The sequence below is a fragment of the Siphateles boraxobius genome, unplaced genomic scaffold, assembly GCF_051911475.1.
Source record: "Siphateles boraxobius isolate OS27281-9 unplaced genomic scaffold, OSU_SipBor_1 393, whole genome shotgun sequence".
Classification (NCBI taxonomy): Eukaryota; Metazoa; Chordata; class Actinopteri; order Cypriniformes; family Leuciscidae; genus Siphateles; species Siphateles boraxobius.
In genome coordinates, this window is record NW_027509023.1 from 1 (window position 1) to 14470 (window position 14470).

The following is a 14470-nucleotide window of genomic DNA, read 5'->3' on the forward strand; positions in this document are numbered from 1 at the left end:
CTTTTAAATAGCCCAATTTTGGCAGCAGTTTTAGCTTACGTCCATACCACCTTGGGCACGCCCGATCTCGTCTGATCTCGGAAGCTAAGCAGGGTCGGGCCTGGTTAGTACTTGGATGGGAGACCGCCTGGGAATACCAGGTGCTGTAAGCTTTTAAAAAAAAAAAAAAGAGTGCCTGAGCTTCAAAAAGCCTTAAAAAGTCTCTGAGATTCTTCAGAAAGCATGAAAGAGTTTGAGTTTTTTCAAAAGTTGTTCTTAGTTTTCTTCACTAATGGTCTAACCTTTTAAATAGCCCAATTTTGGCAGCAGTATTCGCTTACGGCCATACCACCTTGGGCACGCCCGATCTCGTCTGATCTCGGAAGCTAAGCAGGGTCGGGCCTGGTTAGTACTTGGATGGGAGACCGCCTGGGAATACCAGGTGCTGTAAGCTTTTAAAAAAAAAAAAAAGAGTCCCTGAGCTTCAAAAAGCCTTAAAAAGTCTCTGAGATTCTTCAGAAAGCATGAAAGAGTTTGAGTTTTTTCAAAAGTTCTTCTTAGTCTTCTTCACTAATGGTCTAAGCTTTTAAATAAGGCCTGGTTAGTACTTGGATGGGAGGCCGCATGGGAATACTAGGTGTTGTAAGCTTTTTTAAGAAAAAAAAAAAAGAGTCCCTGAGCTTCTTCAAAAAGCCTTAAAAAGTCTCTGAGATTCTTCAGAAAGCATGAAAGAGCTTGAGTTTTTTCAAAAGTTGTTCTTAGTTTTCTTCACTAATGGTCTAACCTTTTAAATAGCCCAATTTTGGCAGCAGTTTTAGCTTACGGCCATACCACCTTGGGCACGCCTGATCTCGTCTGATCTCGGAAGCTAAGCAGGGTCGGGCCTGGTTAGTACTTGGATGGGAGACCGCCTGGGAATACCAGGTGCTGTAAGCTTTTAAAAAAAAAAAAAAAAAAAAAAAGAGTGCCTGAGCTTCAAAAAGCCTTAAAAAGTCTCTGAGATTCTTCAGAAAGCATGAAAGAGTTTGAGTTTTTTCAAAAGTTCTTCTTAGTCTTCTTCACTAATGGTCTAAGCTTTTAAATAAGGCCTGGTTAGTACTTGGATGGGAGGCCGCATGGGAATACTAGGTGTTGTAAGCTTTTTTAAGAAAAAAAAAAAAGAGTCCCTGAGCTTCTTCAAAAAGCCTTAAAAAGTCTCTGAGATTCTTCAGAAAGCATGAAAGAGCTTGAGTTTTTTCAAAAGTTGTTCTTAGTTTTCTTCACTAATGGTCTAACCTTTTAAATAGCCCAATTTTGGCAGCAGTTTTAGCTTACGGCCATACCACCTTGGGCACGCCCGATCTCGTCTGATCTCGGAAGCTAAGCAGGGTCGGGCCTGGTTAGTACTTGGATGGGAGACCGCCTGGGAATACCAGGTGCTGTAAGCTTTTAAAAAAAAAAAAAAGAGTGCCTGAGCTTCAAAAAGCCTTAAAAAGTCTCTGAGATTCTTCAGAAAGCATGAAAGAGTTTGAGTTTTTTCAAAAGTTGTTCTTAGTTTTCTTCACTAATGGTCTAACCTTTTAAATAGCCCAATTTTGGCAGCAGTATTCGCTTACGGCCATACCACCTTGGGCACGCCCGATCTCGTCTGATCTCGGAAGCTAAGCAGGGTCGGGCCTGGTTAGTACTTGGATGGGAGACCGCCTGGGAATACCAGGTGCTGTAAGCTTTTAAAAAAAAAAAAAAAGAGTCCCTGAGCTTCAAAAAGCCTTAAAAAGTCTCTGAGATTCTTCAGAAAGCATGAAAGAGTTTGAGTTTTTTCAAAAGTTCTTCTTAGTCTTCTTCACTAATGGTCTAACCTTTTAAATAGCCCAATTTTGGCAGCAGTATTCGCTTACGGCCATACCACCTTGGGCACGCCCGATCTCGTCTGATCTCGGAAGCTAAGCAGGGTCGGGCCTGGTTAGTACTTGGATGGGAGACCGCCTGGGAATACCAGGTGCTGTAAGCTTTTAAAAAAAAAAAAAAAAAAAAAAAGAGTGCCTGAGCTTCAAAAAGCCTTAAAAAGTCTCTGAGATTCTTCAGAAAGCATGAAAGAGTTTGAGTTTTTTCAAAAGTTCTTCTTAGTCTTCTTCACTAATGGTCTAAGCTTTTAAATAAGGCCTGGTTAGTACTTGGATGGGAGGGCGCATGGGAATACTAGGTGTTGTAAGCTTTTTTAAGAAAAAAAAAAAAGAGTCCCTGAGCTTCTTCAAAAAGCCTTAAAAAGTCTCTGAGATTCTTCAGAAAGCAAGAAAGAGCTTGAGTTTTTTCAAAAGTTGTTCTTAGTTTTCTTCACTAATGGTCTAACCTTTTAAATAGCCCAATTTTGGCAGCAGTTTTAGCTTACGGCCATACCACCTTGGGCACGCCCGATCTCGTCTGATCTCGGAAGCTAAGCAGGGTCGGGCCTGGTTAGTACTTGGATGGGAGACCGCCTGGGAATACCAGGTGCTGTAAGCTTTTAAAAAAAAAAAAAAGAGTCCCTGAGCTTCAAAAAGCCTTAAAAAGTCTCTGAGATTCTTCAGAAAGCATGAAAGAGTTTGAGTTTTTTCAAAAGTTGTTCTTAGTTTTCTTCACTAATGGTCTAACCTTTTAAATAGCCCAATTTTGGCAGCAGTTTTCGCTTACGGCCATACCACCTTGGGCACGCCCGATCTCGTCTGATCTCGGAAGCTAAGCAGGGTCGGGCCTGGTTAGTACTTGGATGGGAGACCGCCTGGGAATACCAGGTGCTGTAAGCTTTTAAAAAAAAAAAAAAGAGTCCCTGAGCTTCAAAAAGCCTTAAAAAGTCTCTGAGATTCTTCAGAAAGCAAGAAAGAGCTTGAGTTTTTTCAAAAGTTGTTCTTAGTTTTCTTCACTAATGGTCTAACCTTTTAAATAGCCCAATTTTGGCAGCAGTTTTAGCTTACGTCCATACCACCTTGGGCACGCCCGATCTCGTCTGATCTCGGAAGCTAAGCAGGGTCGGGCCTGGTTAGTACTTGGATGGGAGACCGCCTGGGAATACCAGGTGCTGTAAGCTTTTAAAAAAAAAAAAAAGAGTGCCTGAGCTTCAAAAAGCCTTAAAAAGTCTCTGAGATTCTTCAGAAAGCATGAAAGAGTTTGAGTTTTTTCAAAAGTTGTTCTTAGTTTTCTTCACTAATGGTCTAACCTTTTAAATAGCCCAATTTTGGCAGCAGTATTCGCTTACGGCCATACCACCTTGGGCACGCCCGATCTCGTCTGATCTCGGAAGCTAAGCAGGGTCGGGCCTGGTTAGTACTTGGATGGGAGACCGCCTGGGAATACCAGGTGCTGTAAGCTTTTAAAAAAAAAAAAAAAAAAAAAAAAGAGTGCCTGAGCTTCAAAAAGCCTTAAAAAGTCTCTGAGATTCTTCAGAAAGCATGAAAGAGTTTGAGTTTTTTCAAAAGTTCTTCTTAGTCTTCTTCACTAATGGTCTAAGCTTTTAAATAAGGCCTGGTTAGTACTTGGATGGGAGGGCGCATGGGAATACTAGGTGTTGTAAGCTTTTTTAAGAAAAAAAAAAAAGAGTCCCTGAGCTTCTTCAAAAAGCCTTAAAAAGTCTCTGAGATTCTTCAGAAAGCAAGAAAGAGCTTGAGTTTTTTCAAAAGTTGTTCTTAGTTTTCTTCACTAATGGTCTAACCTTTTAAATAGCCCAATTTTGGCAGCAGTTTTAGCTTACGGCCATACCACCTTGGGCACGCCCGATCTCGTCTGATCTCGGAAGCTAAGCAGGGTCGGGCCTGGTTAGTACTTGGATGGGAGACCGCCTGGGAATACCAGGTGCTGTAAGCTTTTAAAAAAAAAAAAAAGAGTCCCTGAGCTTCAAAAAGCCTTAAAAAGTCTCTGAGATTCTTCAGAAAGCATGAAAGAGTTTGAGTTTTTTCAAAAGTTGTTCTTAGTTTTCTTCACTAATGGTCTAACCTTTTAAATAGCCCAATTTTGGCAGCAGTTTTCGCTTACGGCCATACCACCTTGGGCACGCCCGATCTCGTCTGATCTCGGAAGCTAAGCAGGGTCGGGCCTGGTTAGTACTTGGATGGGAGACCGCCTGGGAATACCAGGTGCTGTAAGCTTTTAAAAAAAAAAAAAGAGTCCCTGAGCTTCAAAAAGCCTTAAAAAGTCTCTGAGATTCTTCAGAAAGCAAGAAAGAGCTTGAGTTTTTTCAAAAGTTGTTCTTAGTTTTCTTCACTAATGGTCTAACCTTTTAAATAGCCCAATTTTGGCAGCAGTTTTAGCTTACGTCCATACCACCTTGGGCACGCCCGATCTCGTCTGATCTCGGAAGCTAAGCAGGGTCGGGCCTGGTTAGTACTTGGATGGGAGACCGCCTGGGAATACCAGGTGCTGTAAGCTTTTAAAAAAAAAAAAAAGAGTGCCTGAGCTTCAAAAAGCCTTAAAAAGTCTCTGAGATTCTTCAGAAAGCATGAAAGAGTTTGAGTTTTTTCAAAAGTTGTTCTTAGTTTTCTTCACTAATGGTCTAACCTTTTAAATAGCCCAATTTTGGCAGCAGTATTCGCTTACGGCCATACCACCTTGGGCACGCCCGATCTCGTCTGATCTCGGAAGCTAAGCAGGGTCGGGCCTGGTTAGTACTTGGATGGGAGACCGCCTGGGAATACCAGGTGCTGTAAGCTTTTAAAAAAAAAAAAAAGAGTCCCTGAGCTTCAAAAAGCCTTAAAAAGTCTCTGAGATTCTTCAGAAAGCATGAAAGAGTTTGAGTTTTTTCAAAAGTTCTTCTTAGTCTTCTTCACTAATGGTCTAAGCTTTTAAATAAGGCCTGGTTAGTACTTGGATGGGAGGCCGCATGGGAATACTAGGTGTTGTAAGCTTTTTTAAGAAAAAAAAAAAAGAGTCCCTGAGCTTCTTCAAAAAGCCTTAAAAAGTCTCTGAGATTCTTCAGAAAGCATGAAAGAGCTTGAGTTTTTTCAAAAGTTGTTCTTAGTTTTCTTCACTAATGGTCTAACCTTTTAAATAGCCCAATTTTGGCAGCAGTTTTAGCTTACGGCCATACCACCTTGGGCACGCCCGATCTCGTCTGATCTCGGAAGCTAAGCAGGGTCGGGCCTGGTTAGTACTTGGATGGGAGACCGCCTGGGAATACCAGGTGCTGTAAGCTTTTAAAAAAAAAAAAAAGAGTCCCTGAGCTTCAAAAAGCCTTAAAAAGTCTCTGAGATTCTTCAGAAAGCATGAAAGAGTTTGAGTTTTTTCAAAAGTTCTTCTTAGTCTTCTTCACTAATGGTCTAAGCTTTTAAATAAGGCCTGGTTAGTACTTGGATGGGAGGCCGCATGGGAATACTAGGTGTTGTAAGCTTTTTTAAGAAAAAAAAAAAAGAGTCCCTGAGCTTCTTCAAAAAGCCTTAAAAAGTCTCTGAGATTCTTCAGAAAGCATGAAAGAGCTTGAGTTTTTTCAAAAGTTGTTCTTAGTTTTCTTCACTAATGGTCTAACCTTTTAAATAGCCCAATTTTGGCAGCAGTTTTAGCTTACGGCCATACCACCTTGGGCACGCCCGATCTCGTCTGATCTCGGAAGCTAAGCAGGGTCGGGCCTGGTTAGTACTTGGATGGGAGACCGCCTGGGAATACCAGGTGCTGTAAGCTTTTAAAAAAAAAAAAAAAAAAAAAAAAGAGTGCCTGAGCTTCAAAAAGCCTTAAAAAGTCTCTGAGATTCTTCAGAAAGCATGAAAGAGTTTGAGTTTTTTCAAAAGTTCTTCTTAGTCTTCTTCACTAATGGTCTAAGCTTTTAAATAAGGCCTGGTTAGTACTTGGATGGGAGGGCGCATGGGAATACTAGGTGTTGTAAGCTTTTTTAAGAAAAAAAAAAAAGAGTCCCTGAGCTTCTTCAAAAAGCCTTAAAAAGTCTCTGAGATTCTTCAGAAAGCAAGAAAGAGCTTGAGTTTTTTCAAAAGTTGTTCTTAGTTTTCTTCACTAATGGTCTAACCTTTTAAATAGCCCAATTTTGGCAGCAGTTTTAGCTTACGTCCATACCACCTTGGGCACGCCCGATCTCGTCTGATCTCGGAAGCTAAGCAGGGTCGGGCCTGGTTAGTACTTGGATGGGAGACCGCCTGGGAATACCAGGTGCTGTAAGCTTTTAAAAAAAAAAAAAAGAGTCCCTGAGCTTCAAAAAGCCTTAAAAAGTCTCTGAGATTCTTCAGAAAGCATGAAAGAGTTTGAGTTTTTTCAAAAGTTCTTCTTAGTCTTCTTCACTAATGGTCTAACCTTTTAAATAGCCCAATTTTGGCAGCAGTATTCGCTTACGGCCATACCACCTTGGGCACGCCCGATCTCGTCTGATCTCGGAAGCTAAGCAGGGTCGGGCCTGGTTAGTACTTGGATGGGAGACCGCCTGGGAATACCAGGTGCTGTAAGCTTTTAAAAAAAAAAAAAAGAGTCCCTGAGCTTCAAAAAGCCTTAAAAAGTCTCTGAGATTCTTCAGAAAGCATGAAAGAGTTTGAGTTTTTTCAAAAGTTGTTCTTAGTTTTCTTCACTAATGGTCTAACCTTTTAAATAGCCCAATTTTGGCAGCAGTTTTCGCTTACGGCCATACCACCTTGGGCACGCCCGATCTCGTCTGATCTCGGAAGCTAAGCAGGGTCGGGCCTGGTTAGTACTTGGATGGGAGACCGCCTGGGAATACCAGGTGCTGTAAGCTTTTAAAAAAAAAAAAAAGAGTCCCTGAGCTTCAAAAAGCCTTAAAAAGTCTCTGAGATTCTTCAGAAAGCAAGAAAGAGCTTGAGTTTTTTCAAAAGTTGTTCTTAGTTTTCTTCACTAATGGTCTAACCTTTTAAATAGCCCAATTTTGGCAGCAGTTTTAGCTTACGTCCATACCACCTTGGGCACGCCCGATCTCGTCTGATCTCGGAAGCTAAGCAGGGTCGGGCCTGGTTAGTACTTGGATGGGAGACCGCCTGGGAATACCAGGTGCTGTAAGCTTTTAAAAAAAAAAAAAAGAGTGCCTGAGCTTCAAAAAGCCTTAAAAAGTCTCTGAGATTCTTCAGAAAGCATGAAAGAGTTTGAGTTTTTTCAAAAGTTGTTCTTAGTTTTCTTCACTAATGGTCTAACCTTTTAAATAGCCCAATTTTGGCAGCAGTATTCGCTTACGGCCATACCACCTTGGGCACGCCCGATCTCGTCTGATCTCGGAAGCTAAGCAGGGTCGGGCCTGGTTAGTACTTGGATGGGAGACCGCCTGGGAATACCAGGTGCTGTAAGCTTTTAAAAAAAAAAAAAAAAAAAAAAAGAGTGCCTGAGCTTCAAAAAGCCTTAAAAAGTCTCTGAGATTCTTCAGAAAGCATGAAAGAGTTTGAGTTTTTTCAAAAGTTCTTCTTAGTCTTCTTCACTAATGGTCTAAGCTTTTAAATAAGGCCTGGTTAGTACTTGGATGGGAGGGCGCATGGGAATACTAGGTGTTGTAAGCTTTTTTAAGAAAAAAAAAAAAGAGTCCCTGAGCTTCTTCAAAAAGCCTTAAAAAGTCTCTGAGATTCTTCAGAAAGCAAGAAAGAGCTTGAGTTTTTTCAAAAGTTGTTCTTAGTTTTCTTCACTAATGGTCTAACCTTTTAAATAGCCCAATTTTGGCAGCAGTTTTAGCTTACGGCCATACCACCTTGGGCACGCCCGATCTCGTCTGATCTCGGAAGCTAAGCAGGGTCGGGCCTGGTTAGTACTTGGATGGGAGACCGCCTGGGAATACCAGGTGCTGTAAGCTTTTAAAAAAAAAAAAAAGAGTCCCTGAGCTTCAAAAAGCCTTAAAAAGTCTCTGAGATTCTTCAGAAAGCATGAAAGAGTTTGAGTTTTTTCAAAAGTTGTTCTTAGTTTTCTTCACTAATGGTCTAACCTTTTAAATAGCCCAATTTTGGCAGCAGTTTTCGCTTACGGCCATACCACCTTGGGCACGCCCGATCTCGTCTGATCTCGGAAGCTAAGCAGGGTCGGGCCTGGTTAGTACTTGGATGGGAGACCGCCTGGGAATACCAGGTGCTGTAAGCTTTTAAAAAAAAAAAAAAGAGTCCCTGAGCTTCAAAAAGCCTTAAAAAGTCTCTGAGATTCTTCAGAAAGCAAGAAAGAGCTTGAGTTTTTTCAAAAGTTGTTCTTAGTTTTCTTCACTAATGGTCTAACCTTTTAAATAGCCCAATTTTGGCAGCAGTTTTAGCTTACGTCCATACCACCTTGGGCACGCCCGATCTCGTCTGATCTCGGAAGCTAAGCAGGGTCGGGCCTGGTTAGTACTTGGATGGGAGACCGCCTGGGAATACCAGGTGCTGTAAGCTTTTAAAAAAAAAAAAAAGAGTGCCTGAGCTTCAAAAAGCCTTAAAAAGTCTCTGAGATTCTTCAGAAAGCATGAAAGAGTTTGAGTTTTTTCAAAAGTTGTTCTTAGTTTTCTTCACTAATGGTCTAACCTTTTAAATAGCCCAATTTTGGCAGCAGTATTCGCTTACGGCCATACCACCTTGGGCACGCCCGATCTCGTCTGATCTCGGAAGCTAAGCAGGGTCGGGCCTGGTTAGTACTTGGATGGGAGACCGCCTGGGAATACCAGGTGCTGTAAGCTTTTAAAAAAAAAAAAAAGAGTCCCTGAGCTTCAAAAAGCCTTAAAAAGTCTCTGAGATTCTTCAGAAAGCATGAAAGAGTTTGAGTTTTTTCAAAAGTTCTTCTTAGTCTTCTTCACTAATGGTCTAAGCTTTTAAATAAGGCCTGGTTAGTACTTGGATGGGAGGCCGCATGGGAATACTAGGTGTTGTAAGCTTTTTTAAGAAAAAAAAAAAAGAGTCCCTGAGCTTCTTCAAAAAGCCTTAAAAAGTCTCTGAGATTCTTCAGAAAGCATGAAAGAGCTTGAGTTTTTTCAAAAGTTGTTCTTAGTTTTCTTCACTAATGGTCTAACCTTTTAAATAGCCCAATTTTGGCAGCAGTTTTAGCTTACGGCCATACCACCTTGGGCACGCCCGATCTCGTCTGATCTCGGAAGCTAAGCAGGGTCGGGCCTGGTTAGTACTTGGATGGGAGACCGCCTGGGAATACCAGGTGCTGTAAGCTTTTAAAAAAAAAAAAAAGAGTCCCTGAGCTTCAAAAAGCCTTAAAAAGTCTCTGAGATTCTTCAGAAAGCATGAAAGAGTTTGAGTTTTTTCAAAAGTTCTTCTTAGTCTTCTTCACTAATGGTCTAAGCTTTTAAATAAGGCCTGGTTAGTACTTGGATGGGAGGCCGCATGGGAATACTAGGTGTTGTAAGCTTTTTTAAGAAAAAAAAAAAAGAGTCCCTGAGCTTCTTCAAAAAGCCTTAAAAAGTCTCTGAGATTCTTCAGAAAGCATGAAAGAGCTTGAGTTTTTTCAAAAGTTGTTCTTAGTTTTCTTCACTAATGGTCTAACCTTTTAAATAGCCCAATTTTGGCAGCAGTTTTAGCTTACGGCCATACCACCTTGGGCACGCCCGATCTCGTCTGATCTCGGAAGCTAAGCAGGGTCGGGCCTGGTTAGTACTTGGATGGGAGACCGCCTGGGAATACCAGGTGCTGTAAGCTTTTAAAAAAAAAAAAAAAAAAAAAAAAGAGTGCCTGAGCTTCAAAAAGCCTTAAAAAGTCTCTGAGATTCTTCAGAAAGCATGAAAGAGTTTGAGTTTTTTCAAAAGTTCTTCTTAGTCTTCTTCACTAATGGTCTAAGCTTTTAAATAAGGCCTGGTTAGTACTTGGATGGGAGGGCGCATGGGAATACTAGGTGTTGTAAGCTTTTTTAAGAAAAAAAAAAAAGAGTCCCTGAGCTTCTTCAAAAAGCCTTAAAAAGTCTCTGAGATTCTTCAGAAAGCAAGAAAGAGCTTGAGTTTTTTCAAAAGTTGTTCTTAGTTTTCTTCACTAATGGTCTAACCTTTTAAATAGCCCAATTTTGGCAGCAGTTTTAGCTTACGTCCATACCACCTTGGGCACGCCCGATCTCGTCTGATCTCGGAAGCTAAGCAGGGTCGGGCCTGGTTAGTACTTGGATGGGAGACCGCCTGGGAATACCAGGTGCTGTAAGCTTTTAAAAAAAAAAAAAAGAGTCCCTGAGCTTCAAAAAGCCTTAAAAAGTCTCTGAGATTCTTCAGAAAGCATGAAAGAGTTTGAGTTTTTTCAAAAGTTCTTCTTAGTCTTCTTCACTAATGGTCTAACCTTTTAAATAGCCCAATTTTGGCAGCAGTATTCGCTTACGGCCATACCACCTTGGGCACGCCCGATCTCGTCTGATCTCGGAAGCTAAGCAGGGTCGGGCCTGGTTAGTACTTGGATGGGAGACCGCCTGGGAATACCAGGTGCTGTAAGCTTTTAAAAAAAAAAAAAAAAAAAAAAAGAGTGCCTGAGCTTCAAAAAGCCTTAAAAAGTCTCTGAGATTCTTCAGAAAGCATGAAAGAGTTTGAGTTTTTTCAAAAGTTCTTCTTAGTCTTCTTCACTAATGGTCTAAGCTTTTAAATAAGGCCTGGTTAGTACTTGGATGGGAGGGCGCATGGGAATACTAGGTGTTGTAAGCTTTTTTAAGAAAAAAAAAAAAGAGTCCCTGAGCTTCTTCAAAAAGCCTTAAAAAGTCTCTGAGATTCTTCAGAAAGCAAGAAAGAGCTTGAGTTTTTTCAAAAGTTGTTCTTAGTTTTCTTCACTAATGGTCTAACCTTTTAAATAGCCCAATTTTGGCAGCAGTTTTAGCTTACGGCCATACCACCTTGGGCACGCCCGATCTCGTCTGATCTCGGAAGCTAAGCAGGGTCGGGCCTGGTTAGTACTTGGATGGGAGACCGCCTGGGAATACCAGGTGCTGTAAGCTTTTAAAAAAAAAAAAAAGAGTCCCTGAGCTTCAAAAAGCCTTAAAAAGTCTCTGAGATTCTTCAGAAAGCATGAAAGAGTTTGAGTTTTTTCAAAAGTTGTTCTTAGTTTTCTTCACTAATGGTCTAACCTTTTAAATAGCCCAATTTTGGCAGCAGTTTTCGCTTACGGCCATACCACCTTGGGCACGCCCGATCTCGTCTGATCTCGGAAGCTAAGCAGGGTCGGGCCTGGTTAGTACTTGGATGGGAGACCGCCTGGGAATACCAGGTGCTGTAAGCTTTTAAAAAAAAAAAAAAGAGTCCCTGAGCTTCAAAAAGCCTTAAAAAGTCTCTGAGATTCTTCAGAAAGCAAGAAAGAGCTTGAGTTTTTTCAAAAGTTGTTCTTAGTTTTCTTCACTAATGGTCTAACCTTTTAAATAGCCCAATTTTGGCAGCAGTTTTAGCTTACGTCCATACCACCTTGGGCACGCCCGATCTCGTCTGATCTCGGAAGCTAAGCAGGGTCGGGCCTGGTTAGTACTTGGATGGGAGACCGCCTGGGAATACCAGGTGCTGTAAGCTTTTAAAAAAAAAAAAAAGAGTGCCTGAGCTTCAAAAAGCCTTAAAAAGTCTCTGAGATTCTTCAGAAAGCATGAAAGAGTTTGAGTTTTTTCAAAAGTTGTTCTTAGTTTTCTTCACTAATGGTCTAACCTTTTAAATAGCCCAATTTTGGCAGCAGTATTCGCTTACGGCCATACCACCTTGGGCACGCCCGATCTCGTCTGATCTCGGAAGCTAAGCAGGGTCGGGCCTGGTTAGTACTTGGATGGGAGACCGCCTGGGAATACCAGGTGCTGTAAGCTTTTAAAAAAAAAAAAAAAAAAAAAAAAGAGTGCCTGAGCTTCAAAAAGCCTTAAAAAGTCTCTGAGATTCTTCAGAAAGCATGAAAGAGTTTGAGTTTTTTCAAAAGTTCTTCTTAGTCTTCTTCACTAATGGTCTAAGCTTTTAAATAAGGCCTGGTTAGTACTTGGATGGGAGGGCGCATGGGAATACTAGGTGTTGTAAGCTTTTTTAAGAAAAAAAAAAAAGAGTCCCTGAGCTTCTTCAAAAAGCCTTAAAAAGTCTCTGAGATTCTTCAGAAAGCAAGAAAGAGCTTGAGTTTTTTCAAAAGTTGTTCTTAGTTTTCTTCACTAATGGTCTAACCTTTTAAATAGCCCAATTTTGGCAGCAGTTTTAGCTTACGGCCATACCACCTTGGGCACGCCCGATCTCGTCTGATCTCGGAAGCTAAGCAGGGTCGGGCCTGGTTAGTACTTGGATGGGAGACCGCCTGGGAATACCAGGTGCTGTAAGCTTTTAAAAAAAAAAAAAAGAGTCCCTGAGCTTCAAAAAGCCTTAAAAAGTCTCTGAGATTCTTCAGAAAGCATGAAAGAGTTTGAGTTTTTTCAAAAGTTGTTCTTAGTTTTCTTCACTAATGGTCTAACCTTTTAAATAGCCCAATTTTGGCAGCAGTTTTCGCTTACGGCCATACCACCTTGGGCACGCCCGATCTCGTCTGATCTCGGAAGCTAAGCAGGGTCGGGCCTGGTTAGTACTTGGATGGGAGACCGCCTGGGAATACCAGGTGCTGTAAGCTTTTAAAAAAAAAAAAAAGAGTCCCTGAGCTTCAAAAAGCCTTAAAAAGTCTCTGAGATTCTTCAGAAAGCAAGAAAGAGCTTGAGTTTTTTCAAAAGTTGTTCTTAGTTTTCTTCACTAATGGTCTAACCTTTTAAATAGCCCAATTTTGGCAGCAGTTTTAGCTTACGTCCATACCACCTTGGGCACGCCCGATCTCGTCTGATCTCGGAAGCTAAGCAGGGTCGGGCCTGGTTAGTACTTGGATGGGAGACCGCCTGGGAATACCAGGTGCTGTAAGCTTTTAAAAAAAAAAAAAAGAGTGCCTGAGCTTCAAAAAGCCTTAAAAAGTCTCTGAGATTCTTCAGAAAGCATGAAAGAGTTTGAGTTTTTTCAAAAGTTGTTCTTAGTTTTCTTCACTAATGGTCTAACCTTTTAAATAGCCCAATTTTGGCAGCAGTATTCGCTTACGGCCATACCACCTTGGGCACGCCCGATCTCGTCTGATCTCGGAAGCTAAGCAGGGTCGGGCCTGGTTAGTACTTGGATGGGAGACCGCCTGGGAATACCAGGTGCTGTAAGCTTTTAAAAAAAAAAAAAAGAGTCCCTGAGCTTCAAAAAGCCTTAAAAAGTCTCTGAGATTCTTCAGAAAGCATGAAAGAGTTTGAGTTTTTTCAAAAGTTCTTCTTAGTCTTCTTCACTAATGGTCTAAGCTTTTAAATAAGGCCTGGTTAGTACTTGGATGGGAGGCCGCATGGGAATACTAGGTGTTGTAAGCTTTTTTAAGAAAAAAAAAAAAGAGTCCCTGAGCTTCTTCAAAAAGCCTTAAAAAGTCTCTGAGATTCTTCAGAAAGCATGAAAGAGCTTGAGTTTTTTCAAAAGTTGTTCTTAGTTTTCTTCACTAATGGTCTAACCTTTTAAATAGCCCAATTTTGGCAGCAGTTTTAGCTTACGGCCATACCACCTTGGGCACGCCCGATCTCGTCTGATCTCGGAAGCTAAGCAGGGTCGGGCCTGGTTAGTACTTGGATGGGAGACCGCCTGGGAATACCAGGTGCTGTAAGCTTTTAAAAAAAAAAAAAAGAGTCCCTGAGCTTCAAAAAGCCTTAAAAAGTCTCTGAGATTCTTCAGAAAGCATGAAAGAGTTTGAGTTTTTTCAAAAGTTGTTCTTAGTTTTCTTCACTAATGGTCTAACCTTTTAAATAGCCCAATTTTGGCAGCAGTTTTCGCTTACGGCCATACCACCTTGGGCACGCCCGATCTCGTCTGATCTCGGAAGCTAAGCAGGGTCGGGCCTGGTTAGTACTTGGATGGGAGACCGCCTGGGAATACCAGGTGCTGTAAGCTTTTAAAAAAAAAAAAAAGAGTCCCTGAGCTTCAAAAAGCCTTAAAAAGTCTCTGAGATTCTTCAGAAAGCAAGAAAGAGCTTGAGTTTTTTCAAAAGTTGTTCTTAGTTTTCTTCACTAATGGTCTAACCTTTTAAATAGCCCAATTTTGGCAGCAGTTTTAGCTTACGTCCATACCACCTTGGGCACGCCCGATCTCGTCTGATCTCGGAAGCTAAGCAGGGTCGGGCCTGGTTAGTACTTGGATGGGAGACCGCCTGGGAATACCAGGTGCTGTAAGCTTTTAAAAAAAAAAAAAAGAGTGCCTGAGCTTCAAAAAGCCTTAAAAAGTCTCTGAGATTCTTCAGAAAGCATGAAAGAGTTTGAGTTTTTTCAAAAGTTGTTCTTAGTTTTCTTCACTAATGGTCTAACCTTTTAAATAGCCCAATTTTGGCAGCAGTATTCGCTTACGGCCATACCACCTTGGGCACGCCCGATCTCGTCTGATCTCGGAAGCTAAGCAGGGTCGGGCCTGGTTAGTACTTGGATGGGAGACCGCCTGGGAATACCAGGTGCTGTAAGCTTTTAAAAAAAAAAAAAAAAAAAAAAAAGAGTGCCTGAGCTTCAAAAAGCCTTAAAAAGTCTCTGAGATTCTTCAGAAAGCATGAAAGAGTTTGAGTTTTTTCAAAAGTTCTTCTTAGTCTTCTTCACTAATGGTCTAAGCTTTTAAATAAGGCCTGGTTAGTACTTGGATGGGAGGGCGCATGGGAAT

The 14470-nt window shown here is 41.4% G+C and overlaps 41 non-coding genes across 41 annotated transcripts; all 41 read left to right on the forward strand.

Annotated features, from left to right (window-relative positions):
• Nucleotides 1-33: 33 nt before the first annotated feature.
• LOC143705563 (5S ribosomal RNA) lies at nucleotides 34-152 on the forward strand. Its single transcript, XR_013192480.1, has one exon. It is a non-coding gene; the product is annotated as a 5S ribosomal RNA (ribosomal RNA).
• Nucleotides 153-314: 162 nt separating this feature from the next.
• LOC143705462 (5S ribosomal RNA) lies at nucleotides 315-433 on the forward strand. Its single transcript, XR_013192382.1, has one exon. It is a non-coding gene; the product is annotated as a 5S ribosomal RNA (ribosomal RNA).
• Nucleotides 434-796: 363 nt separating this feature from the next.
• Nucleotides 797-915, forward strand: LOC143705562 (5S ribosomal RNA). Its single transcript, XR_013192479.1, has one exon. It is a non-coding gene; the product is annotated as a 5S ribosomal RNA (ribosomal RNA).
• A 372-nt stretch (nucleotides 916-1287) lies between these two features.
• Nucleotides 1288-1406, forward strand: LOC143705576 (5S ribosomal RNA). Its single transcript, XR_013192493.1, has one exon. It is a non-coding gene; the product is annotated as a 5S ribosomal RNA (ribosomal RNA).
• Nucleotides 1407-1568: 162 nt separating this feature from the next.
• Nucleotides 1569-1687, forward strand: LOC143705603 (5S ribosomal RNA). Its single transcript, XR_013192520.1, has one exon. It is a non-coding gene; the product is annotated as a 5S ribosomal RNA (ribosomal RNA).
• A 163-nt stretch (nucleotides 1688-1850) lies between these two features.
• On the forward strand, nucleotides 1851-1969 carry LOC143705614 (5S ribosomal RNA). Its single transcript, XR_013192531.1, has one exon. It is a non-coding gene; the product is annotated as a 5S ribosomal RNA (ribosomal RNA).
• Nucleotides 1970-2341: 372 nt separating this feature from the next.
• On the forward strand, nucleotides 2342-2460 carry LOC143705625 (5S ribosomal RNA). The gene has a single exon (XR_013192542.1). It is a non-coding gene; the product is annotated as a 5S ribosomal RNA (ribosomal RNA).
• A 162-nt stretch (nucleotides 2461-2622) lies between these two features.
• On the forward strand, nucleotides 2623-2741 carry LOC143705468 (5S ribosomal RNA). The gene has a single exon (XR_013192388.1). It is a non-coding gene; the product is annotated as a 5S ribosomal RNA (ribosomal RNA).
• Nucleotides 2742-2903: 162 nt separating this feature from the next.
• LOC143705564 (5S ribosomal RNA) lies at nucleotides 2904-3022 on the forward strand. The gene has a single exon (XR_013192481.1). It is a non-coding gene; the product is annotated as a 5S ribosomal RNA (ribosomal RNA).
• A 162-nt stretch (nucleotides 3023-3184) lies between these two features.
• On the forward strand, nucleotides 3185-3303 carry LOC143705479 (5S ribosomal RNA). The gene has a single exon (XR_013192399.1). It is a non-coding gene; the product is annotated as a 5S ribosomal RNA (ribosomal RNA).
• A 373-nt stretch (nucleotides 3304-3676) lies between these two features.
• On the forward strand, nucleotides 3677-3795 carry LOC143705491 (5S ribosomal RNA). Its single transcript, XR_013192410.1, has one exon. It is a non-coding gene; the product is annotated as a 5S ribosomal RNA (ribosomal RNA).
• Nucleotides 3796-3957: 162 nt separating this feature from the next.
• LOC143705502 (5S ribosomal RNA) lies at nucleotides 3958-4076 on the forward strand. The gene has a single exon (XR_013192421.1). It is a non-coding gene; the product is annotated as a 5S ribosomal RNA (ribosomal RNA).
• A 161-nt stretch (nucleotides 4077-4237) lies between these two features.
• Nucleotides 4238-4356, forward strand: LOC143705565 (5S ribosomal RNA). Its single transcript, XR_013192482.1, has one exon. It is a non-coding gene; the product is annotated as a 5S ribosomal RNA (ribosomal RNA).
• Nucleotides 4357-4518: 162 nt separating this feature from the next.
• On the forward strand, nucleotides 4519-4637 carry LOC143705514 (5S ribosomal RNA). The gene has a single exon (XR_013192432.1). It is a non-coding gene; the product is annotated as a 5S ribosomal RNA (ribosomal RNA).
• Nucleotides 4638-5000: 363 nt separating this feature from the next.
• LOC143705525 (5S ribosomal RNA) lies at nucleotides 5001-5119 on the forward strand. Its single transcript, XR_013192443.1, has one exon. It is a non-coding gene; the product is annotated as a 5S ribosomal RNA (ribosomal RNA).
• Nucleotides 5120-5482: 363 nt separating this feature from the next.
• On the forward strand, nucleotides 5483-5601 carry LOC143705536 (5S ribosomal RNA). Its single transcript, XR_013192454.1, has one exon. It is a non-coding gene; the product is annotated as a 5S ribosomal RNA (ribosomal RNA).
• A 373-nt stretch (nucleotides 5602-5974) lies between these two features.
• Nucleotides 5975-6093, forward strand: LOC143705566 (5S ribosomal RNA). The gene has a single exon (XR_013192483.1). It is a non-coding gene; the product is annotated as a 5S ribosomal RNA (ribosomal RNA).
• Nucleotides 6094-6255: 162 nt separating this feature from the next.
• LOC143705547 (5S ribosomal RNA) lies at nucleotides 6256-6374 on the forward strand. The gene has a single exon (XR_013192465.1). It is a non-coding gene; the product is annotated as a 5S ribosomal RNA (ribosomal RNA).
• Nucleotides 6375-6536: 162 nt separating this feature from the next.
• Nucleotides 6537-6655, forward strand: LOC143705559 (5S ribosomal RNA). The gene has a single exon (XR_013192476.1). It is a non-coding gene; the product is annotated as a 5S ribosomal RNA (ribosomal RNA).
• A 162-nt stretch (nucleotides 6656-6817) lies between these two features.
• LOC143705567 (5S ribosomal RNA) lies at nucleotides 6818-6936 on the forward strand. The gene has a single exon (XR_013192484.1). It is a non-coding gene; the product is annotated as a 5S ribosomal RNA (ribosomal RNA).
• Nucleotides 6937-7098: 162 nt separating this feature from the next.
• On the forward strand, nucleotides 7099-7217 carry LOC143705570 (5S ribosomal RNA). Its single transcript, XR_013192487.1, has one exon. It is a non-coding gene; the product is annotated as a 5S ribosomal RNA (ribosomal RNA).
• Nucleotides 7218-7589: 372 nt separating this feature from the next.
• Nucleotides 7590-7708, forward strand: LOC143705582 (5S ribosomal RNA). Its single transcript, XR_013192499.1, has one exon. It is a non-coding gene; the product is annotated as a 5S ribosomal RNA (ribosomal RNA).
• A 162-nt stretch (nucleotides 7709-7870) lies between these two features.
• LOC143705593 (5S ribosomal RNA) lies at nucleotides 7871-7989 on the forward strand. The gene has a single exon (XR_013192510.1). It is a non-coding gene; the product is annotated as a 5S ribosomal RNA (ribosomal RNA).
• A 162-nt stretch (nucleotides 7990-8151) lies between these two features.
• Nucleotides 8152-8270, forward strand: LOC143705568 (5S ribosomal RNA). Its single transcript, XR_013192485.1, has one exon. It is a non-coding gene; the product is annotated as a 5S ribosomal RNA (ribosomal RNA).
• Nucleotides 8271-8432: 162 nt separating this feature from the next.
• LOC143705595 (5S ribosomal RNA) lies at nucleotides 8433-8551 on the forward strand. Its single transcript, XR_013192512.1, has one exon. It is a non-coding gene; the product is annotated as a 5S ribosomal RNA (ribosomal RNA).
• A 363-nt stretch (nucleotides 8552-8914) lies between these two features.
• Nucleotides 8915-9033, forward strand: LOC143705596 (5S ribosomal RNA). Its single transcript, XR_013192513.1, has one exon. It is a non-coding gene; the product is annotated as a 5S ribosomal RNA (ribosomal RNA).
• Nucleotides 9034-9396: 363 nt separating this feature from the next.
• LOC143705597 (5S ribosomal RNA) lies at nucleotides 9397-9515 on the forward strand. Its single transcript, XR_013192514.1, has one exon. It is a non-coding gene; the product is annotated as a 5S ribosomal RNA (ribosomal RNA).
• Nucleotides 9516-9888: 373 nt separating this feature from the next.
• On the forward strand, nucleotides 9889-10007 carry LOC143705569 (5S ribosomal RNA). The gene has a single exon (XR_013192486.1). It is a non-coding gene; the product is annotated as a 5S ribosomal RNA (ribosomal RNA).
• Nucleotides 10008-10169: 162 nt separating this feature from the next.
• Nucleotides 10170-10288, forward strand: LOC143705598 (5S ribosomal RNA). The gene has a single exon (XR_013192515.1). It is a non-coding gene; the product is annotated as a 5S ribosomal RNA (ribosomal RNA).
• A 372-nt stretch (nucleotides 10289-10660) lies between these two features.
• LOC143705599 (5S ribosomal RNA) lies at nucleotides 10661-10779 on the forward strand. Its single transcript, XR_013192516.1, has one exon. It is a non-coding gene; the product is annotated as a 5S ribosomal RNA (ribosomal RNA).
• Nucleotides 10780-10941: 162 nt separating this feature from the next.
• On the forward strand, nucleotides 10942-11060 carry LOC143705600 (5S ribosomal RNA). Its single transcript, XR_013192517.1, has one exon. It is a non-coding gene; the product is annotated as a 5S ribosomal RNA (ribosomal RNA).
• Nucleotides 11061-11222: 162 nt separating this feature from the next.
• LOC143705571 (5S ribosomal RNA) lies at nucleotides 11223-11341 on the forward strand. Its single transcript, XR_013192488.1, has one exon. It is a non-coding gene; the product is annotated as a 5S ribosomal RNA (ribosomal RNA).
• Nucleotides 11342-11503: 162 nt separating this feature from the next.
• On the forward strand, nucleotides 11504-11622 carry LOC143705601 (5S ribosomal RNA). Its single transcript, XR_013192518.1, has one exon. It is a non-coding gene; the product is annotated as a 5S ribosomal RNA (ribosomal RNA).
• Nucleotides 11623-11995: 373 nt separating this feature from the next.
• LOC143705602 (5S ribosomal RNA) lies at nucleotides 11996-12114 on the forward strand. Its single transcript, XR_013192519.1, has one exon. It is a non-coding gene; the product is annotated as a 5S ribosomal RNA (ribosomal RNA).
• A 162-nt stretch (nucleotides 12115-12276) lies between these two features.
• Nucleotides 12277-12395, forward strand: LOC143705604 (5S ribosomal RNA). Its single transcript, XR_013192521.1, has one exon. It is a non-coding gene; the product is annotated as a 5S ribosomal RNA (ribosomal RNA).
• A 162-nt stretch (nucleotides 12396-12557) lies between these two features.
• Nucleotides 12558-12676, forward strand: LOC143705572 (5S ribosomal RNA). The gene has a single exon (XR_013192489.1). It is a non-coding gene; the product is annotated as a 5S ribosomal RNA (ribosomal RNA).
• A 162-nt stretch (nucleotides 12677-12838) lies between these two features.
• On the forward strand, nucleotides 12839-12957 carry LOC143705605 (5S ribosomal RNA). Its single transcript, XR_013192522.1, has one exon. It is a non-coding gene; the product is annotated as a 5S ribosomal RNA (ribosomal RNA).
• A 363-nt stretch (nucleotides 12958-13320) lies between these two features.
• LOC143705606 (5S ribosomal RNA) lies at nucleotides 13321-13439 on the forward strand. The gene has a single exon (XR_013192523.1). It is a non-coding gene; the product is annotated as a 5S ribosomal RNA (ribosomal RNA).
• A 162-nt stretch (nucleotides 13440-13601) lies between these two features.
• Nucleotides 13602-13720, forward strand: LOC143705607 (5S ribosomal RNA). The gene has a single exon (XR_013192524.1). It is a non-coding gene; the product is annotated as a 5S ribosomal RNA (ribosomal RNA).
• Nucleotides 13721-13882: 162 nt separating this feature from the next.
• LOC143705573 (5S ribosomal RNA) lies at nucleotides 13883-14001 on the forward strand. The gene has a single exon (XR_013192490.1). It is a non-coding gene; the product is annotated as a 5S ribosomal RNA (ribosomal RNA).
• A 162-nt stretch (nucleotides 14002-14163) lies between these two features.
• Nucleotides 14164-14282, forward strand: LOC143705608 (5S ribosomal RNA). Its single transcript, XR_013192525.1, has one exon. It is a non-coding gene; the product is annotated as a 5S ribosomal RNA (ribosomal RNA).
• Nucleotides 14283-14470: the final 188 nt, after the last annotated feature.